Source organism: Halichoerus grypus, chromosome 9, assembly GCF_964656455.1.
Source record: "Halichoerus grypus chromosome 9, mHalGry1.hap1.1, whole genome shotgun sequence".
NCBI lineage: Eukaryota > Metazoa > Chordata > Mammalia > Carnivora > Phocidae > Halichoerus > Halichoerus grypus.
The window spans coordinates 40,500,102-40,515,629 of NC_135720.1; the positions used below are offsets into that span (position 1 = coordinate 40,500,102).

General features: G+C 33.6%; 1 long non-coding RNA gene and 1 pseudogene across 1 annotated transcript in view; both read left to right on the forward strand.

The window, feature by feature from the left end:
- Positions 1 to 11,176, forward strand: part of LOC118533343 (uncharacterized) — a 193,447-nt gene extending 182,271 nt beyond the window's left edge. Inside the window, exon 3 of the long non-coding RNA XR_013440904.1 lies at positions 11,113 to 11,176. This is a non-coding gene — a long non-coding RNA (uncharacterized LOC118533343). The remainder of the gene's footprint in view (positions 1 to 11,112) is intronic.
- Positions 11,177 to 12,479: 1,303 nt separating this feature from the next.
- On the forward strand, positions 12,480 to 13,145 carry LOC118533327 (large ribosomal subunit protein eL27 pseudogene; annotated as a pseudogene).
- Positions 13,146 to 15,528: the final 2,383 nt, after the last annotated feature.

Below are 15,528 nucleotides of genomic sequence, written 5' to 3' on the forward strand. Positions count from 1 at the left end.
AATTTTATACAAATAATTTTACAAAGGTTTATTTTGTTTCTTACCACCTCCCATGGGAACTTGGGTTTGGCAGCCCTCTATTAGTGATTATAATATTTAGCTTGAGTTGAATCAGCACACAGGCTGTGATGTATTCTATTTGAAAATCCATTTGTGAGGCATTAGTGGAAAGTTTATGAGAGTATTTTAATACTGTTTAATGGAAGGTAGGAGTTCCTTTAGCTGTGTGAATAAATGGAATTTGATTAGATTTCAAAAAGTGGTTTAAGATTCACCATTTTCTTATGTATTTGAGAAGGCAACCAATATTTTAGTATTAAGAAAAAAACTCAGGTGTTAACTTCTAAAAACAAGTTAGAGGTAAATTCTTATGGGTTAAACCTACATAAGGCAGAAATTTATCCTGAAATGGGTCAAAGTTCTTCCTACATTTTTTTTTCTTGGCTTGCCTCCATGTTTCTGTCTTCTAAATATCAGTGGCTCAAGACTCAGTCCAGTGGTCTTTTCTCTTATCTAGTTATACACATTCCTTTCTTTTCTTATCCAGTCTCAAGACATTAAATAGTATCAATGTACTGATGACACCAACATTTTTATCTCCAATCCAGAACTCTCTTCTGAACCCAGAAACATATATCCAGTGACCTGTATGCAATTGCTCCTTAAGCTATCTCATAGGCTTATTAAACTTAATATATCCAGAACTTAGTTCCTAATATTCAACATTCCTCACCTCTAATTCCACTCCTCCTACAGTCTTCCAACTCATGATTTCCAGATACCCATTTTCCCTTTCTCAGAATAATTATTAATAGTATCCTCTTTAACTTTCAAAATACCCTCTTTAAGTTTCAGAAGTCATGATATATTATATGCTCACATTAGTTGATGATAATGGTTTCCCATGTTGCTTAGACTCCCAAGCGATATATATATACTGCCTTTCTTTCTTCCATATCTCACCTGTAGTTTATCAGCACATCCTGTGGGCCTCACTGTAAAAAATATACAGAATTAAACCCACTCCTCACATGTCCATTGTTACCACACTGATTCAAGACAGCATCATCTGTTATCTGGGGCCTTGCCAGCATCTGGAGTTCCCTATTAAAACGTGTGTCAGACGATGTTACTACTCTGCTCTAGAACCTCAGCTAAGTGACTAAGTTCTCATTACCATTTGCCAGACTTCCTGACATCATTTTACATCCTGCTTGGACTTATTTAGAACATTTTACATCCTGCTTGGACCTGTTTAGAACAACTACAACCTCTATCTTGCCCACCTGCCAAAACCAAAACCTATTACTTGATTCCTGGTCACCAAGGCTATCAGATTGGACTTTGGTTCCTTACGTTGCATCTGTAGCTGTGTCTGCCCTCTTCCTTTGCTCTTGCTTGCCCCAGCCATGTGAAGTAGGCCTTGAAAGGCCCTAAGAGTTCCCAGTATGCTCCATCTTGCTTTAAGTAACTGGGCCAGATCCATTTGGCTGCTTAATTAAGAACATCAACACATTCAAGTAAAGGAAAAATTAGTTTGATTACCAATAGTAGGAATGTTCATGATATTTTGCCCAAGTGTATCTATTGCCAAATTACTTGTCCTTTGAAGAACATATTTAGACTTACATTTAGAATTCACACGAAAATTTTATTATTTTCAAACACCAAGATTCCCTTTTGGGTAAATATTTCTTGAGATGGTTGAATTTCCACAAAGACTTGAAAGAAATTTAAAAAGTTAACTTGAGAAGAAATACACAAATATTTCATCAGAATAGTCCAAGAGAAATATAGTCCTTTAAAAATGGTAATAGGTAGTTTATTAGCACCTGAAATTTTTATTCAAGCCCCTTACCCAGTAAAACCTTTATGATGGCTTTTGCAAGAATTGATGTCACATGCCTTTCTTCTTAACCATGTCCAATTCTTGTTCTAATATTCAAAATGAAACAAGAAGTGGAAAAATTTTGATATGTCTTTGTTTCTAAACAACTACTAGAAAGCAAGTGCCTCAGTCACTGACATTTTTGTTTTATATCTTGCTAAATATCTTCAAATTAATTGCATATTAAAATCTATCTTGATAGATTATTTACACATGTTTCTAAATATGAATTTGTGGAGAGAGCTCACTAAACTTAGATTTCTTCAAAATCACAGTACCAAAACTCTTTTTACTCTCCTTTGGGAAGTACTGAAGTTCATATTTTGTACTATCCTGTGAATTAACATGCATGGAAATACAAAATTACACTAACTGACTTCAAATTTAACTGAAATAATCACTCTCTTAACCCTTTGTTAAAGTGAGCAATTTGTAAAGGTTTAAAAGCATACCTAGAAAATCTTATAACACAATGACAGGTCATAATCATCATTCTTGCATTATTTCATACTGAAATTTAAACTCCCTATGCTTCTGTTTAAGTATAGAATCTGCCCTAAGAAAATTACTGAGTCACTATTCAGGATCTTTTGTTTTCAACCCAAGTAGTTTAGTGCAATTCAGCCTTTCTTTTTTGCATTTATTTTTCAGTTTTAAATTCTATTTTTAGTTTACTTTTGGGTCAGATATTTCCCACATCATTTGCTGTCACAAACACTTCTTTGTGGACCAGATTAAAAATATATATATATATATGTAATATTATATATAATAAAAATAATATGTTATATATTTAATATAGTGAATATGTATGTGTACCATTATGTGATCCCTTTTAAACTATGAAATCAACTCATTTTGGTTTTGGATATTACCCTCTTAGATTTTAGTTTTTATTTATTTGCATATAAACTCCTAAAGTCTTTCCCACACAAGGTCTATGGACCCTGAAGAGTCTACATATTACCCCTAAAAATGTTATGTTTGTGTTTTAATATTTGAATATTTTGTATTTTCATATATATGTTAGGCACATTCTGGATCATTAGGATCATCTGGATCTGATTACAGCCAGGCACTGCTACAAATTTCAGCACTTATTTTATTGCTAAATGAGAACTATAAGCATGAGAACCTAATCTGTAGTTACGTGTTTGTATACAATAAAGTAATGTTATAGAGATATTTTAAGTCAATGTTTAAGGTCCATGAAAAACCACATAATCAATGCAGTACACAATTTTAAGTGTTTTGAAAAGGACAATGTCTTCAAAGTTCTTAGTTAATATTTGAAAATATTCAGTTGAATAAATGAAGTATTGAACAAATACAGGAATGAATGACACTTCTTGAAATGCTTTTAATAAACTAATGCAAAAAATAGTTTTAAATTGTTTCTGGTCCAATTTCTTATTGTAATTTTCAAGGATTAATTTATACTTTATTTTATTTAATTGTTTCTGTAGTTTATTAAGTTTACTTCAGTCTTCAAATATTTTTAATTTAACTGTTTGTTTTGAGATAATTGTAGATTCATATGCAGTTGCAAGAAGTTGTGCAAAGAGATCCCATGGGGGGCGCCTCAGTGGCTCAGTCAATTAAGCTTCCCACTCTTGATTTTGGCTCAGGTCATAATCTCAGGATCCTGGGATGGAGCCATGTGTCGGGCTCCCTGCTCAGTGGAGAGACTGCTTCTCTCCCTTTCCCTCTGCCCTTCTCCTTGCTCTCTTTCTCTCTCTCTCTCTCTTAAATAAATCAATAAATCTTAAAAAAAGAGAGAGATCCCACGTACTCTTTACTGAGTTTTCCAATGGTAACATACTACAAAACTATAGTACCATATCATAACCAAGATATTGACATTAATACAGTCCAGATACAAAACATGGCATCAAAAGGATTCCTTATGTTGCCCTCTTATAGCCACACTCACTTCTCTTTTTGTTCCTTAATCCCTGTACCCACTAATCCCTCTCCAAATCTACAATTTTGTCATCTCATGAATGTCACTTTTTTGAAATCAGCTTTTCCCATTCATTAAGTTCTCTGAGTATTCATCCAGGTTCTTCTGTATAGCAGAAGTTCTTTTTCTGCAAATTAAAACTGCAATGAGATATCATCTCACACCTGTTAGAATGGCTAAAATCCAAAACAAAAGAAACAGTAGGTGTTGGTGAGGATGTGGAGAAAAAAGAACCCTCATGCACTGTTGGTAGGAATGCAAACTGGTGTAGCCACTGTGGAAAAACTCCTATGGTTATTGCAGCCTTATTTACAATAGCCAAATTATGGGAGCAGCCCAAGTGTCCATCAATAGATGAATGGATAAAGAAGATGTGGTATATATGTACAATGGAATGTTACTCAGCCATAAAAAAAGAATGAAATCTTGTTATTTACAACAACATGGATGGATCTAGAGAGTATAATGCTATGTGAAATAAATCAGAGAAAGATAAATACCATATGATTTCACTCATACATGAAATTTAAGAAACAAAACAAACAGAATAAAATAGATAAAACAAAAAACAGCCTCTTAACTGTAGAAAACAAACTGATTGTTACCAGAGGGGATGGGTGAAACAGGTGAAGGGGATTAAGAGTACACTTATCTTGGTGAGCACTGAGTAATGTATGGAATTGCTGAATCAGTATATTGTACACCTGAAACTAATATAACACCGTATGTTAGCTCTTCTGGAATTTTTTAAAAAGTTCTTTTTATAGCTGAATAGTAATCCATGTTTCATGTATGATAGCTTCTTTAACCATTAATCTGTTGAAGGATATTTGGACAGTTTCTAGTTGTTGGTTTTTACATATTAAGTTTCTGAGAACATTCATGTGCAGGTTTTTGTGTGACCCTGAGTTTTCATTTTTCTAAGATAAATAACCAGGAGTACAGTTGCTAGGTTGATTAGTAGTTGCATATTTAGTTCTTAAAAACTTTTTAAAAAAACCTGTCAAACTGCTTTTCAGAGTAGTCGCACTGTTTTACATTTCTAACAGGAATGTACAGTAATTCAATTTCTCCACATATTTGTCAGCATTTGGTGTTACCACTATTTTTAAATTTTAGCCATTTTGCTAAGTGTATAGTGATATCTTTTTGTAGTTTTAATTCGCATTTCCCTAATGGGTAATGATACTGAACATCTTTTAATGTATTTATTCACTAAATATCTTTGTTAGTGAAATGTCTGTTTAATTTTTTTTGTCCAATTTCTTTCTGGATTATTTATATTTTATCTGCTGGATTTTGAAGGCTCTTTATATATTACAGATATTAGTCCTGTTAGATATGTGGTTTGCAAATATTTTGTCCTACTCTGTAGCTTAGCTTTTTATAATCTTAACAGGGTATTTCACAGATTAAATATCTTTGAATTTGATGAAGGCCAATTTATCACTTTTTGCTTTTTTGGAATTGGTGTGACACTTAGGTAGAGGTTTTTGGTTTTGTTTCTGCTTGTCTGGCACCATTTAATGAAAAAGTTATCCTTTTTTTATCAATGAATGAAATGGATGAAGGTGATCAAAAGGTATAAACTTCTTTGATTTTATTTCATCTTTGGTTTTAGTTTTAAGCATATACATCCTATATTTTTTGTTAGATTTATACTTAAGCATTTAAATTTTTGAATGATTATAAATGGTATGCATTTAAAATTTTAGCATCCACATGTTTATTACTACTATATAGAAATACAATTGATTTTTGTGTGCTTATCTTACATCTCGAAATCTTGCACTAGAGGTTTTCTTTCGAAAACCTCTACCTAAGTATCACACCAATTCCTAAAAGCAAAAAGTGATAAATTGGCCTTCATCAAATTCAAGCACACAATTCATTTGTTAGTTCTAGAAGGTGTTTTGTGTGTTCTTGAAATTTTCTATGTAAATAATGATGTCATCAGCCTATACAGTCTGTTTTATTTATTTCTCTCCAAGTTGTCTGATTTTTATTTCCTTTTCTTGCAGTATTGAATGGCTAGAACTTCCAGCACTATGTAGAATAAAAGCCATGAGAGCAGACATCTTTTATTGAATTTAATTCTATTTCTCTTTTTAGTTCATTGAGTTCACTTCAAACTTCAAATTGTTTTTAATCTATAAGAGTTCTGACCAGTGATCTCTATTACATTTGTGTGTTAACAAGCATTCAAGGCTGCCCACTTTTAAAATGAACAAACATGCCTTCTATTCCTATCTTTGAGTTCCTAAAGACAATATTAAACATTATTAGAACAATATGACTTGAGAATCACCAATTGTAAATATCCTTGCCTTGTCATAGACAATGCTAAATCTTTTCTGTGGATACAGCTGTTAATAAAATAGTCAAACAAGAAAATTCCCATGGAACTACAAGCAATTGTTTGTACCTCAACTACTTTATAAGGTGAGGCAGGAGAAGAGAATAGGAAGAAATGTGATAGTACAAAGCAGAGAATAACCACAGAGCAGAGGTCTCACTAGTAATGACAGGAAATTTTTTTAGGTTCCATGGTGTCTAGAAACTATAATATAAAGCAGACTGAGGTCCAGAAATTATTCACATTTGGTTTTATCAGTAACACTAGTATGACCTGGGCATGTATCTTTGCCTCCTGAAGTCTTTCTTGATGTCTTTAATTTTAATTTAAGGATAAAAATATCTACCTTAAGGAGTTAAGAATTAGATCAGACAAAAGTATAATATTTATATGGTATAACAGTCTGGCACGTGGTAGGTATTCAGTAACAGTTTTATTTTCCTTCTTCTCCATTGTTCTGCTTACCCAAAGTGTTCCACAAAACCTATTGTGGTACTAAGGAACAGAGAAGGTAGCATTTTATAGAAGGTACATGGCATCATGTGAAATGAGGACAGGAATACTACATGATGCTTCGATAATTACTATCATTTGTTCAGTAAAAAGTACAAACAGCTATTGATGTAGACATGTTTGAGACAGTGTATTGTATTTTAAAATACATATACTGAACATCTGCAGAGGCAGGTATTTCTTACAGAGTGTGGAAACAATCTAACATGGAGGGTGAGGAACCATGGGACAAGAGAAGGACCAATTGGTAACTAAATGACCAAAAACAGGAGACAGTTGGAACAACAGGGCATATTTCCTAGTGACTTCTTTTTTTTTTTTTTTTTTTTTTTTAAAGATTTTATTTATTTATTTGAGAGAGAGAGAATGAGAGAGAGCACATGAGAGGGGGGAGGGTCAGAGGAAGAAGCAGACTCCCTGCCGAGCAGGGAGCCCGATGCGGGACTCGATCCAGGGACTCCAGGATCATGACCTGAGCCGAAGGCAGTTGCTTAACCAACTGAGCCACCCAGGCGCCCCTGTATTTCCTAGTGACTTCTATCTAAGGTTTACTCTAATGAAGAAAAATTGGTACTTTACTCTAGAACTGCATAAGCTTATGCTTAATTAAATCTGTAGGTGACTGTTCTTTGTGAGGATAGCCGTATTGTGTAGCCTTACTGTTCCCGGATTTTGATAAATGGCAGTTACTGATAAAGGAGAGATGTTTTGTTTATTTTATTTTTATTTTGAGAGCTTTATTAGTTGTTCTCTCTGTGAAGAGGACCTGTACCCTGTTGGGTGTGCCACTGATTATACAATTGTTTAAGAGTTGGGTTTACTAAAAAACTATGCCATACAGGAAAAGACTCAGAATTATTGCAAATGTCAAAGAAGATTGTAGCTGAAGTTTACCCTTGAGTAGTAACAGTCTGTCATAAAAAAGTATTCATATTTGATGGCTGAAGTTACTGCTCCAAAAACAAGCCTGGAAGAGTACATTTTTCTGGGTGGTTTAATAACTGATCTTTGATGCTTATGTCTTTCAAATTTAATAAAATATCTTTGAACATTCCTGCTAAAGAACTACATGGCAAATCAAGATGCTCCACCTGGCTGTTGCCCTTTTAGTTGGCAGGAGCTGATGAGCTGTGTAATTAGATAAGCATTCCCACCAATACCAGTGGTGCAGTAGTGTTTTTCATCTTTTCCATTATCATACACTTAACTCTGAAGCATATACTCACTGGTATGCTAAACACTTTTGATTGATTTACAATGTCAGTAAAATTTAAAGATTATGCATTCCAAAAAATAAGAGGGAATTAATGTCTTAGGAAAAGTTTTTAGCATAGCTCCTCTTGCCAACAATTTTTTTTAGTATTAGTGTGTCTAAGTGTACAGAAGCAAGTAAACATGGATAAATGTAATCCAAATAAAATTGCTGAGAATATTATTTTCCATTTCATTTGCTCTGGGTTTATGAGTAATAGTTCTTGATGTATACTTTGAAGTATGTCCTGATTTTTATTAGAGATGTCAAAATAATGTTCAAAATGCTGCATCACATGTTGTTATGTATTCCTTTGGATATACTGTTTTCTTCCCCCTGGAAACATATGTACGTTTATTTTTTTAAATTTTTTTATTATGTTATGTTAATCACCATACATTACATCATTAGTTTTTGATGTAGTGTTCCATGATTCATTGTTTGCATATAACACCCAGTGCTCCATTCAATACGTGCCCTCTTTAATACCCATCACCAGGTTAAACCTAGTTTAACTCTAGGTTTAAACTCCCCTCTAGAACCCTCAGTTTGTTTCTCAGAGTCCATAGTCTCTCATGGTTCGTTTCCCCCTCCGATTTCCCCCCCTTCATTTCTCCCTTCCTACTATCTTCTTTTTTTTAAAAAAACATATAATATATTATTTGTTTCAGAGGTACAGGTCTGTGATTCAACATATGTACATTTAAACCAAATGTAAATCAATACAAAAATAAAAGAAGCATAAAATGAATTTTGAAGATGGAATATCAAAGCACCTCTTGGTATTTCATAAGCTTTACATTGTCTATTAAGAAATAATCTAAGATTTTTCACAGTTTATTTTAGCTTTACTTACAAATTTTACGTACCTCATTATAAAGGCTATTCAAACAACCAAGAAAGTATATCTCTAAAATCTAGTTTCAAATCTAGAAATTTGACAGCTATATAAAATTCTTCTTACTGTTACTTAAATCACAATGTGGATATACCAATAGAGAAAATAAGTATTATTTAGAATGGTTATATAGTATTGAAGGTAAAAAATCAATATTTTAAAGTCTGGATTTAATAAGCTCCACAGCACTTCGTTTTGTAAAATACTTACATTTAGATTTTAGACCATTCTTTCATTTATGATTTATAAAAGGCAAATCTACTATTTTAGGGATTAGGTGACTTTTTAAAATAAGTATTTAGAATCTCCAAAAGGCATTTTAGCTGTTAGGAAAGGAATCAGATTTTTAACTACCAAAAGAATCTATTTATAATCAAGTCCTGAATACTTTTTTGTTCAGGTCACATTCTGAGTAAATGCAGACAGAATTGCTCATGGAAATTTAGTGTAAAGTATGGGTGTGTGTCTGATTCAGAGACACATAACTTGGCTTCTGAAGAAAATGAATATCCACATGGGATTAGGACACAAACATTCCTAGTGATGGAGTCAGTGAGCAGAGATTATTAGGGGACATGTGATTATGCCAAACTGTAATCAAAGGTGATTTTTCTCTTTGGGTATATAGCTGGCTATTTACGTGACTCCTAAGAAGTCTGGATGAGAAGAGAGTTTTCTTGGTTTTATTTTTATTCATTTTGATCATGATGAGTGCATTTTTCATCTTGAGAAATCTTTTTGGGCTATCAGATGGCTTTTTTTTTTTTTTTTTAAGATTTTGTTTATTTATTTGACAGAGAGAGAGAGACACAGTGAGAGAGGGAACACAAGCAGGGGGAGTGGGAGAGGGAGAAGCAGGCTTCCCGCTGAGCAGGGAGCCTGATGCGGGGCTCGATCCCAGGACCCTGGGATCATGACCTGAGCCAAAGGCAGACGCTTAACGACTGAGCCACCCAGGTACCCCTATCAGATGGCTTTTGATTTTAGAATCTAAAGATTGAATTATTCATATTTTTCCTTTATAAAAATCCAAAGAGAAGAGCCATTAAAACATTAGTTAATTAAGAAGCCACAAAGACTTTTACTTACAAAGAATTATTCAGGTATATAATGAGACTAAGCTCATGTTTAAGTGTTCTAATAAACCTCAGGGGATTCATAGAACTTCTCCAATGATTCGTGTGGTGGAGGGGTATTTGGGTTAAGAGGTGGAGACACAGTGGGCATTCATGGTATGGATCCTCTGCTTCAGTCAGAACAATTCCATCTTTATCTCTTACATATTTATTTTTAATGTAGGCTTTCATTTAAGAAAAAGTTCAAATGAAATTTAAATACTACTGGCCGAACTCAAATTTGCATGCTTTTTAAAGAGACATTATCTAGAATTTAATTCAGTGTAACACATTAACAAATCTATCAATTTAAGTGTCTACTATGTGTCTAGCATTTTTCTGTTTATTTTAAATTATTCAAAGAAATAGAACCATACCGTATCTTCTATGGTTTAATTTTTTTATTGAAATAGAATTAACATATAACATGAGGTTAATTTCAGGTGTACAACACAATTTAGTATTTGTATATATTTTGAAATGCTTATCACAGTAAGTCTAGTTAACATTGTTCACCATACTAGTTTTTTTCTTGTGATGAGAACATTTAAGATCTACTCTCTTAGCAACTCTCAAATGTATAATATAGTATTATTAACTACAGTCACCATACTGTACATTTCATCCCCATGACATTTATTTTATACCTGGAAGTTTGTACCCTTTGCCTACTTCATGCATCTGGCCCACTCCCTACCCCGTGCTTCTGACAACCACCAGTCTATTCTCTGTACCTATGAGTTTGGTAGTTTGTTTGTTTTCAGATTTTATATGCACTTTACATATTTTTCATAATACCATATGAAATCATATGGTATTTGTCTTTCTCTTTCTGACTTACTTCCCTTAGTATAATGCCTTCAGGGTCCATCCATGTTGTCACAAATGGTAAGATTTTCTTCTTTTGTGTGGCTGAATAATATTCCATTGTATTTACATACCACATTGTCTTTATCCATTCATGCATTATTAGACACTTGCTTCTATGTCTTGGCTATCATTAAAAATGCTGCGTAGAAAATGAGAGTGCATATATCTTTTTGAGTTAGTGTTTTTGTCTTCCTTTGGATAAATATCTAGAAGTGGAATTGCTGAATCATATGACAGTTCTATTTTAATTTTTTAAGGAATCTCCATAACTGTTTTCCCTACTGGCTGCACCAGTTTACAGCCCTTACCTCTCATGGCAGGTGAGCACAAAGTTTTCCTTGTCAATACTTCCTTGCCAACACTAGTTATTTCTTGTCTTTTTTTTTTTCCTTGTCTTTTGATAATAGTCATTCTGACAGGTGTGAAGTGATATCTCTTTGTGGTTTTGATTTACATTAAGTGATGATTAGTGATGTCCAGCACCTTTTCATGTACCTGTTTGCCATTTGTATATCTTCTTTGGAAAAATACAGATCCTCTCCCCATTGCTTAATGGAAATGTTGGTTTTTTTGCTTTTTAGTTTTTGCTAAAACTAAAAACTCATGAATTATATGAGTTCTTTGAATATTTTGGATACTAACCCCTTATTGTATATATGAGTTGCAAATATTTTCTCCTATTCAGAATGTTGCGTTTTCATGTTGTTGATGTTTGCTGTGCAGAAGTCTTTTAGTTTTTGTAGTCTCACTTGTTTATTTTTGCTTTTATTGGCTTTGCTTTTGGAGTCAGATCCAAAAAATCATCACCAAGAATGATGTCAAGGAACTCACTGCCTGGTTTCTGCTAGGAGTTTTATGGTTTCAAGCCTTATGTTCAAGTCTTTAATCCATTCTGAGTTAGTTTTTGTGTATGGTGTAAGATCCACTTTCTTTCTTATTTCTTTCCTTTTCATTTTTGTTTGTTTGTTTTGCATGTGGCTGTCCAGTTTTCCCAGCACCATTTATTGAAGAGACTGCCCTTACCCCCATTGTATATTCTTGGCTGTTTTGTCATAAATTAATTGATCATATACGCATGGCTTTATTTCTGGGTTCTATTCTGTTCCATTGATCTATATGTCTCTTTTTATGCCAATAGCATAATGTTTTAATTACTATAGCTTTGTAATATAGTTTGAAATCAGGATGCATGATGCCTCCAACTTTGTTCTTTCTCAAGATTGTTTTGGCTATTTGACGTATTTAATAATTTTGCTTTAAAAGAAATGAAACAAGGAAAAAAGATAACTGTAGTGTTGTCCACTGAATTCTTCTCAAGTAGAGAAAAGCCTTTGTTTAGAAATGAACTCAAATGGGCGTGTATGTTAAATAATATAAGGCCCTTGTTGATTTGCTTGTCTTATTTGGTATGGGGCAAATAAGTAGCTAAACTACCCTAAGAAATAAACAGGGATTTAGAATTAGATGAGTAGTTAGATTGGAGGATAAGATAAGTACTCAAGGTTATAATCCAGCAAAGGAAAATACAAATCTAAAAGAGAAAAATTTGAAAGAAATAAGAAACAGTGCTGAGCAAAGGTATCGGTGGAATGTGTCAAGTTAAAATGAGTAATGGTGGTTTCTTCCTTTCTGCTGTAGGCTCTAGAGGCTAATGTCGAGATGGGCAAGTTCATGAAACCCGGGAAGGTGGTGCTGGTCCTGGCCGGACACTGCTCCGGACGCAAAGTGGTCATTGTGAAGAATATTGATGATGGCCCTTCAGACCATCCCTGCAGCCATGCTCTGGTGGCTGGAATTGACCGCTGTCCCCACAAAGTGACAGCTGCCATGGGCAAGAAGAAAATCACCAAGAGGTTGAAGATCAAGTCTTTTTTGAAAATTTATAACTATAATCACCACATGCCCACAAGGTACTCTGTGGATATCCCCTTGGACAAAACTGTCATCAACAAGGATGTCTTCAGAGACCTTGCTGTTAAATGCAAGGCCCGACGAGAGGCCAAGGTCAAGTTCGAGGAGAGGTACAAGACTGGCAAGAGCAAGTGGTTCTTCCAGAAGCTGCGGTTTTAGATCTGTTTTGTTTCAGTCATTAAAAATTCCAAAAATATAAAAATAAAAAAAATGAATAATGGTACATAATAAAAAAGTTACTATGTAAATTTAAAGAGAAAATTAATATATTTGATCACAGGGAGGGTGGTAGGGGACAAGTTTGAAGAAATAAGTTCTCCTTTTGGAAAAAATTAAAATCTTAGATTGGATTTAAAAATATTCAGTAAAGAGGGCTCCTGGGTGCCTCGGTTGGTTAAGCGTCTGACTCCTGATTTCAGCTCGGGTCTTGATCTCAGGGTTGTGAGTTCAAGCCCCATGTTGGGGGAACTTAAAAAAAGAAAAATATCCAGTAAAGACACACTAAATAGACTAAATAATAAATAAAAAACAAAACAGAAGAGATATTGCATAGTACACTTAAGAAGCTTGATGTAATATACTGTATGTATATAAATATATACAATAAATAGTAAATACACTTTTTTTTCAAAGACACATAGAATAGTCTTTGAAAGTATTAGACTAAAAAGACAATTTAAGAAGTTCTAAGGAGAAAAAGAAAGATTTTATACAGATCACATTCTCTGACAACAATGCAATAAAAAATGATAAAAGTAGCAAAATTTGTCTAGATATGGCCTCTAAGGTACGGGAAATCCATTTGTCTGCTGATGGACACTTAGGAAATGGGACTACTTTCTAGCACCATACACAAAAATAAACTCAAAATGGATTAAAGACCTAAACATGAGACCTGAAACCATAAAAATCCTAGAAGACAACACAGGCAGTGATTTCTCTGACATCAGCCATAGCAACATTGTTCTAGATATGGTTCCTAAGGCAAGGGAAATGAAAGCAAAAATAATCTATTGGGACTACATGAAAATAAAAAGCTTTTGCCACATCAAAGGAAACCATCAACAAAACAAAAAGAAAACCTACTAAATGGGAGAAGATATTTGCAAATGATACATCCAATAAGGGATTAATACCAAAATATATAAAGAATTTATACAACACCAAAAAACCCAATAACCCAATTAAAAAATGGGTGGAGGACCTGAATAGACATTTTTCCAAAGAAGACATCCAAATGGCCAACAGACACATGAAAAGATGCTCAACATCACTCATCATCAAGGAAATGCAAATTAAACCACAATGATATATCATCTTACACCAGTTAGAAAGGCCAAATTCAAAATGACAAGAAATAACAAGTGTTGACAATGATGTAGAGAAAAGGGAACCCTCATGCTCTGTTGGTGGGAATGTAAATTGGTACAGACACTGTGGAAAACAGTATGGAGTTTCCTCAAAAAATTAAAAATAGAAATACTACATTAAGAATTCCACTCCTGGGTATTTTCCCAAAGAAAATGAAAACACTAATATGAAAAGATATATACACCCCTATATTTATTTTAGCATTATTTACAGTAGCCAAGATATAGAAGCAACCTAAATGTCCATCAATACTTGAATGAAAAAAATGTGATATGTATACATATATACATAATGGAATATTATGCAGTCATAATAAGGATGAGATTCTGCTATTTGAGAACAACATGGAGGGTAGAGGGTATTATACTAAGCGAAATAAGTGTGAGTGAGAAAGACAAATACCAGATGATTCCATTCATAAGTGGAATCTAAAAAAAAATGAATAAACAAAAAGCAGAATCAAACCTATAAATATAGAGAACAAACTGGTGGTTGCCAGAGGGGAGGGGAGTAGGGTCTTGGTCAAAACAAGTAAAAGAGGGAGGGAGATAGAAGCCTTCAGTTATGGAATGAATAAATCATGGGATTAAAAGGCACAGCATAAGGAATACAGTGAATGATATTGTAGCAGTGATATAAGGTGGCAGATGGTAGCTACACTTGTGGTGAGCACAGCATAATGTATAAACCTGTCAAATCACCAAGTTGGTCACTGAAACTAATGTAACATTGTATGTCAACTATACTCAAATAAAAAAATAAAAGTTCAAGCCTGCCACTAGCAATTTAAAAATTAAAAACACTATTTATAAACCATTTAAAAATAAATAAAAATGAATGTGGCCAAAATGGTTCTCAACTGAAATTTTATAACTAACTGCTCAAAGGTAAAGAATTTAATCAACTAGAAAAATAACAAATTAAATATATATTATAGTAAATTAGAAGTAAAATAGTCATTAATAAATAAGTAAATATTCATTAAATAATTAGAAAATCAGAGAAATTAGGTTTGCTCAATAACCAATGTGTGCTTTCTTTTTTTTTTTTTTTTTTTAATTTTTTATTTATTTGAGACAGAGAGAATGAGAGAGAGAGAGCACATGAGAGGGGTGAGGGTCATAGGGAGAAGCAGGCTCCCTGCCAAGCAGGGAGCCCGATGCGGGACTCGATCCAGGGACTCCAGGATCATGACCTGAGCCGAAGGCAGTCGCTTAACCAACTGAGCCACCCAGGTGCCCAACCAATGTGTGCTTTCAAAAAAATGAATGAAATAGGAAAAAGGAATCACTTTTGTAAGTCTATTTAATCAAAGAAAGGAGACTATGGAAATTAACATAAATGAAAATATCATAGTAATAGGAGGAATATTAAAAATATCATCTGACTCC